This window comes from Papio anubis, chromosome 8, assembly GCF_008728515.1.
Source record: "Papio anubis isolate 15944 chromosome 8, Panubis1.0, whole genome shotgun sequence".
NCBI lineage: Eukaryota > Metazoa > Chordata > Mammalia > Primates > Cercopithecidae > Papio > Papio anubis.
The window spans coordinates 54,117,563-54,130,252 of record NC_044983.1 but is presented as its reverse complement, the minus strand read 5'-3'; positions in this window follow the sequence as shown (position 1 = coordinate 54,130,252).

The window sequence follows — 12,690 nt, the reverse complement described above, 5'->3', positions numbered from 1 at the left end:
TAAGGCTAAATCTCTTAACTTTGCCCTTCAGAAATAATATATTTGAGCACTGTCTATTTTAGCCCAAGGTCACAGAATTCCAATAGGACTAAAGTCAAAGTAAACATATCTCTGCAACTCAGTATTGATTTCAGGGGACAGCTATGCCTCCCTAACAGACCTGAAAACCATGCAACTGCCAGTAAAGAGAACTTAGACAGCACTCTGATGACCTGCTTGTCAGGCTGGGAAGTGTAAAAACAAGAGAATTCCGAACCAAATCGCCAACTTCTTAAAGAGGATCATCATATAAGGCACAGGGTACATCTCTCAATATAGGTCTTCTTCACCTTGTGCAGCATGAGAAGTTTACAGACTTCAAAAGTCTTTACTCTGTCCTTCAACCCATGTGCTCAGGACAGTGGATACATCAATCACCTAGAAGCTGCGGTAATTAATAAAGCTTAGTGATGGGACGTGACATAGGAATTCCATTGAAATTTCCCTGGATCAGACCTTTTGATTTATTAAATCAGATTGAAATTTCAGGTGTCTAATTCCACCCAATTGGATTGGTAGAGAATAATAGTAATCATAGCAAATTTATTGCATGTTTATTATCTGTTAGACACCATACTGAGGGCTTTCGTGAGTGTCCATTCGACCCTCTCAGTCACCACAGGAAGTATATAATGTTGTTAGCTCTTTTACATATGAGAAAACTGAGACTTATAGAAGTTAAATAATTTGTGACCAGTCATCTGAACCCCAGAGATCTGACCTGAAAGCCCATGCTCTATACCACAAAACTAATGACTAAAGAATAAAGAACTTAGAATTCTCAAACTGAATAACTGATGTGTGTGTGTGTGTATATTTCTTTTCAATGAGCAGGCTGCTGTCTTTAAAATACTAAAGTGGGCTGGACAGGGTGGCTCACACCTGTAATCCTAGCACTTTGGGAGGCCGAGGCAGGTGGATGACTCGAGCTCATGAATTGAGACCAGCCTGGCCAACGTCGTGAAACCCTGTCTCTACCAAAAATACAAAAAATTAGCTAGGGATAGTGGTGCATGCCTGAAGTCCCAGCTACTCAGGAGGCTGAGGTGGGAGGATGGGCTGCGAGGTTGAGGCTGCAGTGAGCCGAGATTGCACCACTGAACTCCAGCCTGGGCAACAGAGTAAGACCCCATCTCAAATAATAATAATAATAATTGAGTGAGGAGGAGATAGATTACAAATTGAGTAGCATTGCCCCACCAGACCCCTTTCCCAGTAGGCACCAAGGTGAAGCCCCAAAGACCTTCTGCTGTTGTTCACATGAAGGGAAAGGTAGATGTTATTTAGTAACATTTGGTTTGGGGATGGGAAGATTTTTCTTTCAAAGCCAGAGCCATCATTGAGGACCTAATATTAATTTTGGAAAATCTAGAGTCTCAGTGGGGCCAGACCACTGAAGATCAACACTAACATGTTAATGATGTTGGCAATTTAAAGCTTACATCTCACCTCTTTAGCCTCTGACTCTGGTGAAGATGGTGACGGAATTCTTTCCGGGGAAAGAAAGATCTGAGGTATACGAGCTAGGTCTGACAAAATGGCTAGGGCGAGAAAGGGAGGAACATTGCTTTTCTTCCTTTCCTGAGCCCTCTCTGAGCAGAGGTGGGAAGAGGGAAGGACTAGAGACCAGAACAAGAGAGTCAAATACAAACAGCTGTGCTTGGAGACCCTATAGAAGAAGAGGCCACAAAGTGGTTTGATGTGCCGTATTTCAGCTGAAAACATAGTGTACAAGGCTCAGATAACTGTAATAAAAACTCCCATTTGCCCAACAGTGAACTATCCAAAGAAGAAATCAAGAATACAATTCCATTTACAAGAATAAAAGTTACTTAGAAATAAATTTAACCAAATAGATGAAAGATCTGTACACTGAAAATTATAAAACATTGATGGAAGAAATTGAAGAATATACAAATAAATGAAAAATGCTTCATGTTCATGAACTGAAAAAAATAATATTGTAAAAATGGCCATACTATTCAAAGCCATCTACAGATTCAGCAGGGTCCCTATTAAAATTCTAATGACATTTTTCACAGAAATATAAAAACAATCTTAAATTAGTATGAAACCACAGGAGACCCCAAGTAGCCAAAGAAGTCTTGAGCCAAAAGAACAAAAGTGGGAGAATCAAACTACTTGATTTCAAAATCTACTATAAATCTGTAGTAACTGGCACAAACACAGACATATAGAGCAATGGAACAGAATAGAGAGCCCAGAAATAAGTCCACACATCTACAGTCAACTGGTCTTTGACAAAGGTGCCACGATCACAGAACGGGGGAAAGGACAGTCTCTTCAATAAATGATGTTGGAAAACTGGATATCCACATGCAGAAAAAATGGAATTGGACACTTCTTTCACCCCATATACAAAAATCAACTCAAAATGGATTGAAGACTAAATGTAAGAACTCAAATTGTAAAATTATCAGAAGAAAAAGTAGAAAAAAAGCTTCTTGACTTTGGTTTTGGGAAGTATTTTTTTGAATGTGATCCCAAAACAACAAAACGAAATATAGATACATGGGATTGCACTAAATTAAAAAACCTTCTGCACAGCAAAGGAAAAGGTAATCTATGGAATGGGAGAAAATATTTGCAAACCATTCATATGATAAGGGGTTAATATACAAACTGTATCAGGAACTCAAGCAACTTAATAGCAAGAAAACAACACAATTAAAAAATGAGCAAAGGACCCAAATAGATAGTTCTCAAAAGAAGACATACAAAAGGCCAACAGGTATATGAAAGGGTGCTCAACATCACCAATCATCAGAGAAATGCAAATCAAAACCATATTGAGTGATATCATCTCATACCTGTTAAGATGGCTATTATCAAAAGACAAAAGCTAGCAAAGGTTGGTGAGAGTATGAAGAGAAGAGAACCCTTGTACATTGTTGGTGGCAATGTAAATTAATGCTGTTATTATAGAAAAACAGTATGAACATTCCTCAAAAAATTAAAAATAGAACTACTGTATGATCCAGCAATCCCACTTCTAAGTATATATCCAAAGGAAATGAAGACTGTATGTTGAAAATATATCTGCACTCTTACGTTTATTGCAGCACTATCCACAATGGCCAAGACATCCAGCAACCTTAGATGAATAGATAAAGAACATATGACATGCATACACAATGGAATACTGTTCAGCTTTAAGATAGAATTAATCCTTTTATTTAAATAATATGGATATACCAGGAGAACATTATGCTTAGGGAAATAAGCCAGGCACAAAAAGCCAAATACTGCGTGACCTAAATTACATGTGAAACCTTAAGAAGTCAAACTCATACAAGCACAGAGTAGAATAGTGGTTACCGGGGGCTGGGGGTGTGGGTAGAGATGTGGAAATGTTGGTTATAGGGGACAAAGTTTTAATTAGACAGGAGGAAGGAATACAATTTGGAGATCTATTGTACAGCATAGTTACTATAGTTAATAATAATGCGCTGTATGCTTGAATATTGCTAAGAGAGTAGATTTTAAACATTATCATTACAAAAATTGGAAGGATGTGAAGGTGATGGATATGTTAATTAGCTTGATTTAATCATTCCACAATGTATACATATATTAAAACATGTATCACATTGTACACCACAAATATATGCAATTTTTCATTTGTCAATTCAAAAATAATAAATAAAAGACAAAACAGAAAACAGAGAACAAATGACAAAAAAAACTCCCATTCAGAAAAGGAATACAATCGTCACTGCTCTGTAGCAAAACCAGAATCTCATAGGGCAGGCACTGCTGTGGCAGTGTGTGTGTGTGTCCTTAAGTAGACCTTGATCCTACTCTCAATAGAGAATGCTTTGTCTGTCCTTCTCTGGGGTCTCTGGATCTACCCTCTGGGCAGTAGGTACTCATTATCTTCACAGTCACATCCGAAGTGGGTTTTGGGGAGGACCCCTTTCTCAAAGCCTATTAAAAATCCACATATTGACAACTGTTAAGGCTCAGTCAGATTCTGAAGCTGTTATATTTGCTGCCCCATGGAAAAGGCCAGTACGCATAGAGGGAAAGACAGAGACACATAGAAGTAGATAATATAAGTGAAGATCTCAATGGTATTTAATTTTCTGCTTCCACTTGGTTTTGCATCCCCAATGAATCCTTTCCTTCCTGCTGCTCAGATTCTCTTTAAGTTCTGTAAGATAACCAGTAAATCACTAGCAACAGGAGTCTTCATCAATACAATTCTTTAATGAACCCAGCCATAAAGGACATTTCATTCAATGTCACAGACATTCCCGCTTTAGCCCGTTTTTCACAGTTCTAATAATGTTTGTCCCATTTTCATTATATAACATCCATTACACATTTCCAAGGCAAAAATGAAGTATGGTAGCTGATTTATGAGCAGATGGGTTTACTTAAGAGGGATAGTTTAAAAAAAAAAAAAAGGATCATACTGCAGTGACTTCTAGGTACCTGGATCTTCCTCCAGGGAGTCAAGTAAGTTTATATCAGTAATAAAAACGTGTACAAAACAAAGATAGTCTAGGCCGGGCGCGGTGGCTCAAGCCTGTAATCCCAGCACTTTGGGAGGCCGAGACGGGCGGATCACGAGGTCAGGAGTTCGAGACCATCCTGGCTAACACAGTGAAAGCCCGTCTCTACTAAAAAATACGAAAAACTAGTCAGGCGAGGTGGCAGGCGCCTGTAGTCCCGGCTACTCGGGAGGCTGAGGCAGGAGAATGGCGTAAAAACCCGGGAGGCGGAGCTTGCAGTGAGCTGAGATCCGGCCACTGCACTCCAGCCTGGGCGACACAGCGAGACTCCGTCTCAAAAAAAAAAAAAAAAAAACAAAGATAGTCTAAACAAAATATGGTATATATTATTCAGCCTTACAAAAGAAAGAAATTCTGTCACATGCTACAATAAGACTGAAACTTTTTTTAAGTGAAATAAACCAGTTACAAAAAGACACGTTCTGTATGATTTCACTTACAGGAGTCAAATTCATAGAGACAGAAAGTGGAATGGTGAGTGGAGGGAGGGAGAAATGGAGAGTTGTTTAATGGGTATAGAGTTTCAGTTTTGCAAAATGAAGATGTTCTGGAGGCAGATGGTGGTGATGGTTGCACAACACTATGAATATACTTAACACTACTGAAATGTCTATTTGAAAATGATTTAAATGGTAAATTTTTGTTACATGTGTTTTACTACAATAAAATAAAACACTGGGGGTGAGATCAATGTTCTGGAACCTTGCTGTTATTAGAAAACATATATATTTGTTCATAAATTGATCTAGATATTAGGTCAGAATGTGGGGAAAAGAAAGAGAGATCAGACTGTTACAGTGTCTAGCAAGAAATAGACACAAGAGACTCCATTTTGTTCTGTATCTGAGATGCTGTTAATCTGTGACGCTACCCCCAACCTTGTCCTTGCAAGAGACATGTGCTGTGGTGACTCAAGGTTTAAAGGATTTTGGGCTGTGCAGCGTGTGCTTTGTTAAACAAGTGCCTGAAGGCAGTATGCTTGTGAAAAGTCATCACCATTCTCTTAATCTCAAGTACCCAGGGACACGTACACTGTGGAAAGTCGCAGGGACCTCTGCTTAGGAAAGCTAGGTATTGTCCAAGGTTCCTCCCCATGTGATAGCCTGAAATATGGCCTCCTGGGAAGGGAAAGGCCTGATCATCCCCCAGCCTGACATCCGTGAAGGGTCTGTGCTGAGGAGGACTAGTACTAGACCAAAGAAGACCTCTTGGCAATTGAGATAGAGAAAAGCATCTGTCTCCTGCCAGTCCCTGGACAATGGAACATCTTGGTGTAAAACCCGATTGTATGTTCTGTTTACGGAGAAAGGAGAAAACCGCCTTAGGGCTGAAGGTGGGACGTGCTAGCAGCAATGCTGCTCTTTATGCACTGAAAAGGTTTATGGAGATGTCTGTATATGCATATCAAGGCACAGCACTTTTCCTTAAACTTATTCATGTCACAGAGATCTTTTTGTTGTTGTTGTTGTTGTTGTTGTTGTTGCCCAGGCTGGAGTGCAGTGGCGAGATCTCGGCTCACTGCAAGCTCCGCCTCCCGGGTTCCCGCTATTCTCCTGCCTCAGCCTCCAGAGTAGCTGGGACTACAGGCACCCGCCACCTCGCCTGGCTAGTTTTTTGTATTTTTTTTTAGTAGAGACGGGGTTTCACCGTGTTAGCCAGGATGGTTTCGATCTCCTGACCTCGTGATCCGCCCGTCTCGGCCTCCCAAAGTGCTGGGATTACAGGCTTGAGCCACCGCGCCCGCGGAGATCTTTATTCACATGTCTTACTGCTGACCTTCTCCCTACCATGATCCTATTATCCTGCCACTTACCTTTTTCTAAGATGGTAAAGATAATGATCAATAAATACCGAGGGAACTCAGAGACCAGTGCGGGTGTGGGTCCTCTGTATGCTGAGCACCCGTCCCCTGGGCCCACTTTTTCTTTCTCTATACTTTGTCTCTGTGTCTCACTTCTTTTCTCAATTCTCTCGTTCCACCTAACGAGAAACGCCCACAGATGTGGAGGGGCAGGCCACCCCTTCACAGAAGACCTTCAGACCTGGATATTAAAAATTTAATGATGATAGCTGTTACTAGGTGAGTGCATGTTAATTTTTTCTCCATTGTGGTAGAAAACCACGACACAGAATACATTCTATTTTAGGTCTTTGGGGGCAACTAGAAGATCCTGCTTGAAGCTGGTCATTGACTTGGGGCTCTAGGAGTTCCAGTGCCAAACTGGCCTGCCACATGCTGCCTCTCTGTGCCCTGCTGTCACCTATTTACAGCACACAACGTGGGAGGCTTCCATCCACGGGGGCTGTTCATATGATAGTTGCCTCAGTCAATGGCTTGATTCCAAAGCTCACAAAGTGAGTTTGTGTAAGCTGTAGAGCTAAAAAGATCACACAGTTTTGCTCAAGTTGTTTTTGTTGTGGGACCTGTTGATACTATCTGTAAAACCTTGAACATCACAGGCAATGTGTACTTACTAGCAGTTGATTAGCTTCCATTAGCTGTTAGTTGAGAGATACTAGATTTAAAATAAAAATATACATTAGTTATATATTAAAGTAGGTAAAGCACAACTACCAGACCCCAGGAGACTATTTCTAGCATTCAGTAATACTTTTTGATACAAACATAAATATTAACTGTTTTAGAAAGAAGCATTTCTCCCTAACCAACTGTCCACAATGCCTAATGAAATGGCTTATCTTAACCTAGAGTGAGTATTTTTGAAGCTATATAGCAAGAGGAATGGGTCCCCAAAATAGGGTAATGGCATAGTGCTGACATTTGGTATACAACTCCAAAACCAAAAAAAAACAAAAAACAAAAAAACAACTTCCTAGTGAGTTATCATAATGACTCTGTGTCTTAGATCTAATGCTTTATGTCACACTTAGAATCCATCTTGGCTTTTAGAAATGTCCCTCTAGGTATAAAAGTTTATTGGAGAGTAGTTTCTGGACAATGACATTGTGGCAGATAAAAAGTATTGCTCCTCTCATTGAGAAGTGGAGTCCATTTGCCCTCTCCTTGAGTCTGGGTTGGCTTGTGGCTTGTTAGGCCAGAAGTAAAGTTGCATTATAAAATCTTAGTGTAGAAGAAGCCTTGCCCTCCTTGAAATCCTGCTTTCTCAGTAAAGGTGATCAAGTCCACCTCTGAACTAACACATACCCAGATAATACTTCTGAAGATTCAGAGTCTGTCTAGAGTTCCGAACTAAAACAGAAAGGGCAAATTTCAGATATTTACCACAATGCTAGGTGGATGGCGAGAACAGCATAGAACAACATAGAAGTTAATTTGCTACAATTTAACTGAAAATTTTGTTCAAGCATCTGAAGTCATCGGATATGCTGTTTTTCTTAGTTGTTCAACTGATTTTGGACATTATGAAGTTCAAGGAAAGATTGTAAGAAGGGGCTAATCTAAGCTAAACATGAGATGGATAATTCGTCTAAAGAACAGAATTCAAGTTACACTTGATTGCAAACATAAAGGACTAAGCAAAACATGTTTTCTATACTGTTTTATCTTTTGCCATCCTGATCAAATCTTCATAAAATCTCAAAGCGTTGCAAAGTTGAAAGAATCTTAAGAAGGCATATCTCACGCCTGTAATCCCAGCACTTTGGAGGCTGAGGCGGGTGGATCACAAGGTCAGGAGTTCAAGACCAGCCTGACCAAGATGGTGAAACCCCGTCTCTACTAAACATACCAAAAAAATTAGCTGGGCGTGGAGGCGGGCACCTGTAATCCCAGCTACTTGGGAGGCTGAGGCAGAGAATCGTTTGAACCTGGGAGGTGGAGGCTGCAGTGAGTTGAGATTGTGCCACTGCACTCCAGCCTGGGTGACAGAGTGAGACTCCATCTCAAAAAAAAAAAAGGAAGGCATATCATCATTTATTTCTTGTTTTGAGAGAAATAAGTAGGCTTCTAGGTCCGCTGTTTTTACTATGGCTAAATGTTAGGAAGAATTTTGAGAGATAACTCTAAGGTCACAACGGTACCAATTGGATATCTTTCATCATTTTCCAAGTTATTTTAAAAAGGCTAGATCTCTTAAGATTAAAACACATTTTAGAACAACTGAAAGGAATGATCTCTATTTTTCAGCTAGTAAGTAAAGTAAAGAAGGACTTACATAAATAGATGACAGACACACAAACATGTATTATGCTGCATAACATTTTACAGAGGTGAAGTGATTTGTCTGAGTTCTCACTGATGGTAAGTGGTGGAATAAAGACTAGGATTCAGGTTATAATAATTTTCTTTCCCCTAAACCATGCTGCATCTGTATACCACACTGCTCCTGTAGAGACCCATATAAGACATAGACATTTGAGAAATGAACAACTTCAAACAACTTATCGGGTCATTTCTATGATGTTAATTTACTAAAATTTAGCTGAAAATTTTGTTCAAGCATCTGAAGTCATGGGGTATGCTGTTTTTCTTAGTTGTTCAACTGATTTTGGACATTATGAAGTTCAAGGAAAGATTGTAAGAACTTTTCCACACTCCAGCCCTCATTCCATCTTGAGTTCATATTTTGCTGGCCACACGTGACATTTTACAAGTGCTTGAAAAATAAATCTCTAATAAAGCATGAGGACCCAAGGTTGGTTCTATAGAGATATGTTCATTGAATTGAGGATATGATTTTCCTCTCTTTGTTCTGTTTGGTTTGAAATGGTACACTTTTCACTTATACAAAAAGTTAAACTCATGACTGCATCTATTAGAACAAAGAAGTGTCAGAAGTGCTGTGTACATGCATGTGTATTAGAAAGCTTAGAAATGCCAAGCATTTTGACACTAAATAGCTACAAAGCTTCCAAAGTCAACATATGCCAGCAGGTGATATTCAGATCCTGATCAACTCTGGACCCAACAGCAAAGATCAAGGCTGTTTACTGATAAGAGTAGACCTTGAACAATATTTATCAAGGTCTTTTTTTTTACTATTTAAACTATGGACTATGGCTGTTTGAGAACACTGACACCAAACCGCACTGGCATGTAGCCTTGATCTTGTGTGTATTGTACTTCTTACATTTATGTTAAGGTAGTTCTATATTCTTAGATTTATAAACTCTAATTAAGTGGCATTTTAAAAACTTCAATGCTATAGCCACACTTTCATTAAGAACAAGACCCAAATCATTATGTAATGAATGGGGAAAATCCTATTAAATGAAGTCTTCCCACCCCACCTTTTCCTGCTGAGGACCTCAACTGGTTTTGCTTATGGGCTAAGTTTATGATCAGAGGCAGAAGAGACATAATTGTCTCTATTAATACAGAGAGAAAATTTGGAGTTTGTATTAGTCCATTCTCATGCTGCTATAAAGAACTACTTGAGACTGGGTAATTTATAAAGGAAATTGACTCATGGTTCTGCAGGGTTAGGGAGGCCTCAGGAAACTTACAGTCATGGCAGAAGGCACCTCTCCACAGGGTGGCAGGAGAGAGAATGAGAGCCCAGCAAGGGGGAAGCCCCTTACAAAACCATCAGATCTCGTGAGAACTAACTCACTATCATGAGAACAGGATGAGGGCAATTACCCCCATGATTCAGTGGGAGGGATTCCCACTGAGTCCCTCCCACAACGTGTGGGGATTATGGGATTACAATTCAAGATGAGATTTGGGTGGGAACACAGCCCAACCATATCATTCTGCCCTTGGCCCCTCCCACATTTCATGTTCTCACAGTTCAAAACACAATCATGCTCTTCCCTTCCAACAGTCCCCTAAAGTCTTAATTCATTCCAGCATTAACTCAAAAGTCCAAGTCTAAAGTCTCATCTGAGACAAGGCAAGTTCCTTCTGCCTAGGAGCCTGTAAAATCAAAAGCAGGTTAGTTAGTTCCCACATACAATGCAGGTACAGGCGTTGAGTAAATATAGCCATTTCAAATGGGAGAAATTGGCGAAAACAAAGGGGCTACAGGCCATATGCAGGTCTGAAATCCAGTGGGGCAGTCAAATCTTAAAGCTCAAAAATGATCTTCTTTGACTCCATGTTTCACATCCAGGGAACACTGATGCAAGAGGTGGGCTCCTATGGCTTTGGGCAGCTCTGCCTCTGTGGCTTTGCAGGATACAGCTCCCTCCCAGCTGCCTTCATGGGCTGTTGTTGAGTGTCTACAGCTTTTCTAGGTACACAGTGCAAGCTGTCAGTGGATCTACCATTCTGGGGCCCGGAGGATAGTGGCCTTCTTCTCATAGTTCTATAGGCAGTGCCCCAGTGGGGACTCCGTATGGGGGTTCTGATCCCACATTTCCCTTCCACATTGCCTTAGCAGAGGTTTTCCATGAGCACTCTGCCCCTGCAGCAAACTGCTGCCTGGACATCCAGGTGTTTCCATGCATCCTCTGAAATCTAGACAGAGGCCCAAACCTCAATTCCTGACTTCTGTGCACCTACAGGCTCAACACCATGTGGAAGCTGCCAAGGACTGGGACTTGAACCCTCTGAAGTAATGGCCTGAGCTGTACCTTGGCCCCTTTTAGCCATGGATAGAGCTGAAAGGGCTGAGATGCGGGGAACCATGTCCTGAGGCTGCAAAGGTGGCGTGGAAAGGGAGGGGGGAACCTGCCTCTATGATTCAATTATCTCTACCTGGTCCCTCTCACTACATGTGGGGATAATGGGAACTATAATTCAAGATGAGATTTGGGTGGGGACACAGCCAAACCATATCAGAGTTTTAGGAAGCATCTTGTCTCCAAACAGAGAACGTGGAGTTGCTGTGACAGCATAGGTCTGGGAGTGTGGCATGGAAAAAGGTGGCTAAAGAAAAATCCCCAATAATGGACAGTTGGAAGGACTTGAAAATAGAAATGTTGGCCAGGCATGGTAGCTCATGCCTGTAATCCCAACACTTTGGGAGGTCAAGGTGGGCAGATCACTTGAGGTCAGGAGTTCGAGATCAGTCTGGCCAACATGGTGAAACCCTGACTCTACTAAAAGTACAAAAATTAGCTGGGCATGGTGGTGCTCACCTGTAGTCCCAGCTACGTGGGAGGCTGAGTTGGGAGATCACTTGAACAGGGAGGCAGAATTTGCAGTGAGCTGAGATCATACCACTGCACTCCAGCCTAGGAGACAGAGTGAGTCTCTGTCTCAAAAAAAAAAAAAAAAAAAAAAAAAAAAGAAATGTTGAGTATTCTGTTGCAGTTGTTTGCAATGCTGTAATATTTCTTTCTCCTTCTCCTGCAATCTTCTTTTGTTAACACTGGCTACCAAAATCAAGAAGGTTTTGTGTACAGAGTTTTGTGTTTTTTCTTCTATGCTTTTCTTTTTGGGGAGGGTAGGATGGGTGCAGAAACCACAGAGGTCTCTAAGTTTGGCATCTGTGTCAAGGTAGTATGAATAGGAACCACATACGAGGGCACAGGGATGATCATAAATCAAACTGATTAAATAGAAACAAGGAGTTTCAGGTAAGGATGCTAATGAAAATGAGGTCTCCTGGGGGTCTGGGGGAATGTTTGGAAGGGCTTTTCACTTCCACAGGACGTAGGATGGGACCTTATCTAGAAGTTAAAAGGAAGAGAAAGCACAGCTACTTCTGGTAGAATTTGTCTATTTGCCTGTCTCTGTCTCTCTCTGTCTCTCTGCCTCTCTCTCTCCCTCAAATACGTAAATATCTTTACATAACTTTTAATGTTATTACCCTTGCAGAACATTATTAGCTTCTATTTCATTTTACAAATGGAGACACTAGAACTCTGAATAACTTTTCCAGAGCCATCCAGGAATGAGTAACAGAGCTAGGAACTAACTGAGATCTGTCCAACTCCAGGGCAATATTTATTTCACCAGGCTTCACAAAAGTGACATGAACCCTTCTGGAACTGAGGAAATGCATGCTTATGGAAAGGGGGAGAATGATTGGTGACATATAATCTAAAAATCTCAGTTTGCCATATATTACTGACCCTAATTATTTATTGAGCTATATATTCAGATCCCTAAATAAATTAGTAGGAGCTTCCAAAGGAATTAATTACCTTTGCTATATCATCATTTGTATTTTATCTTTCACCACTAGTTCTTCCCCAGAGTCTATTTTCTTGGGTGAATTTACTCCAGAAGACAGAATGTTTC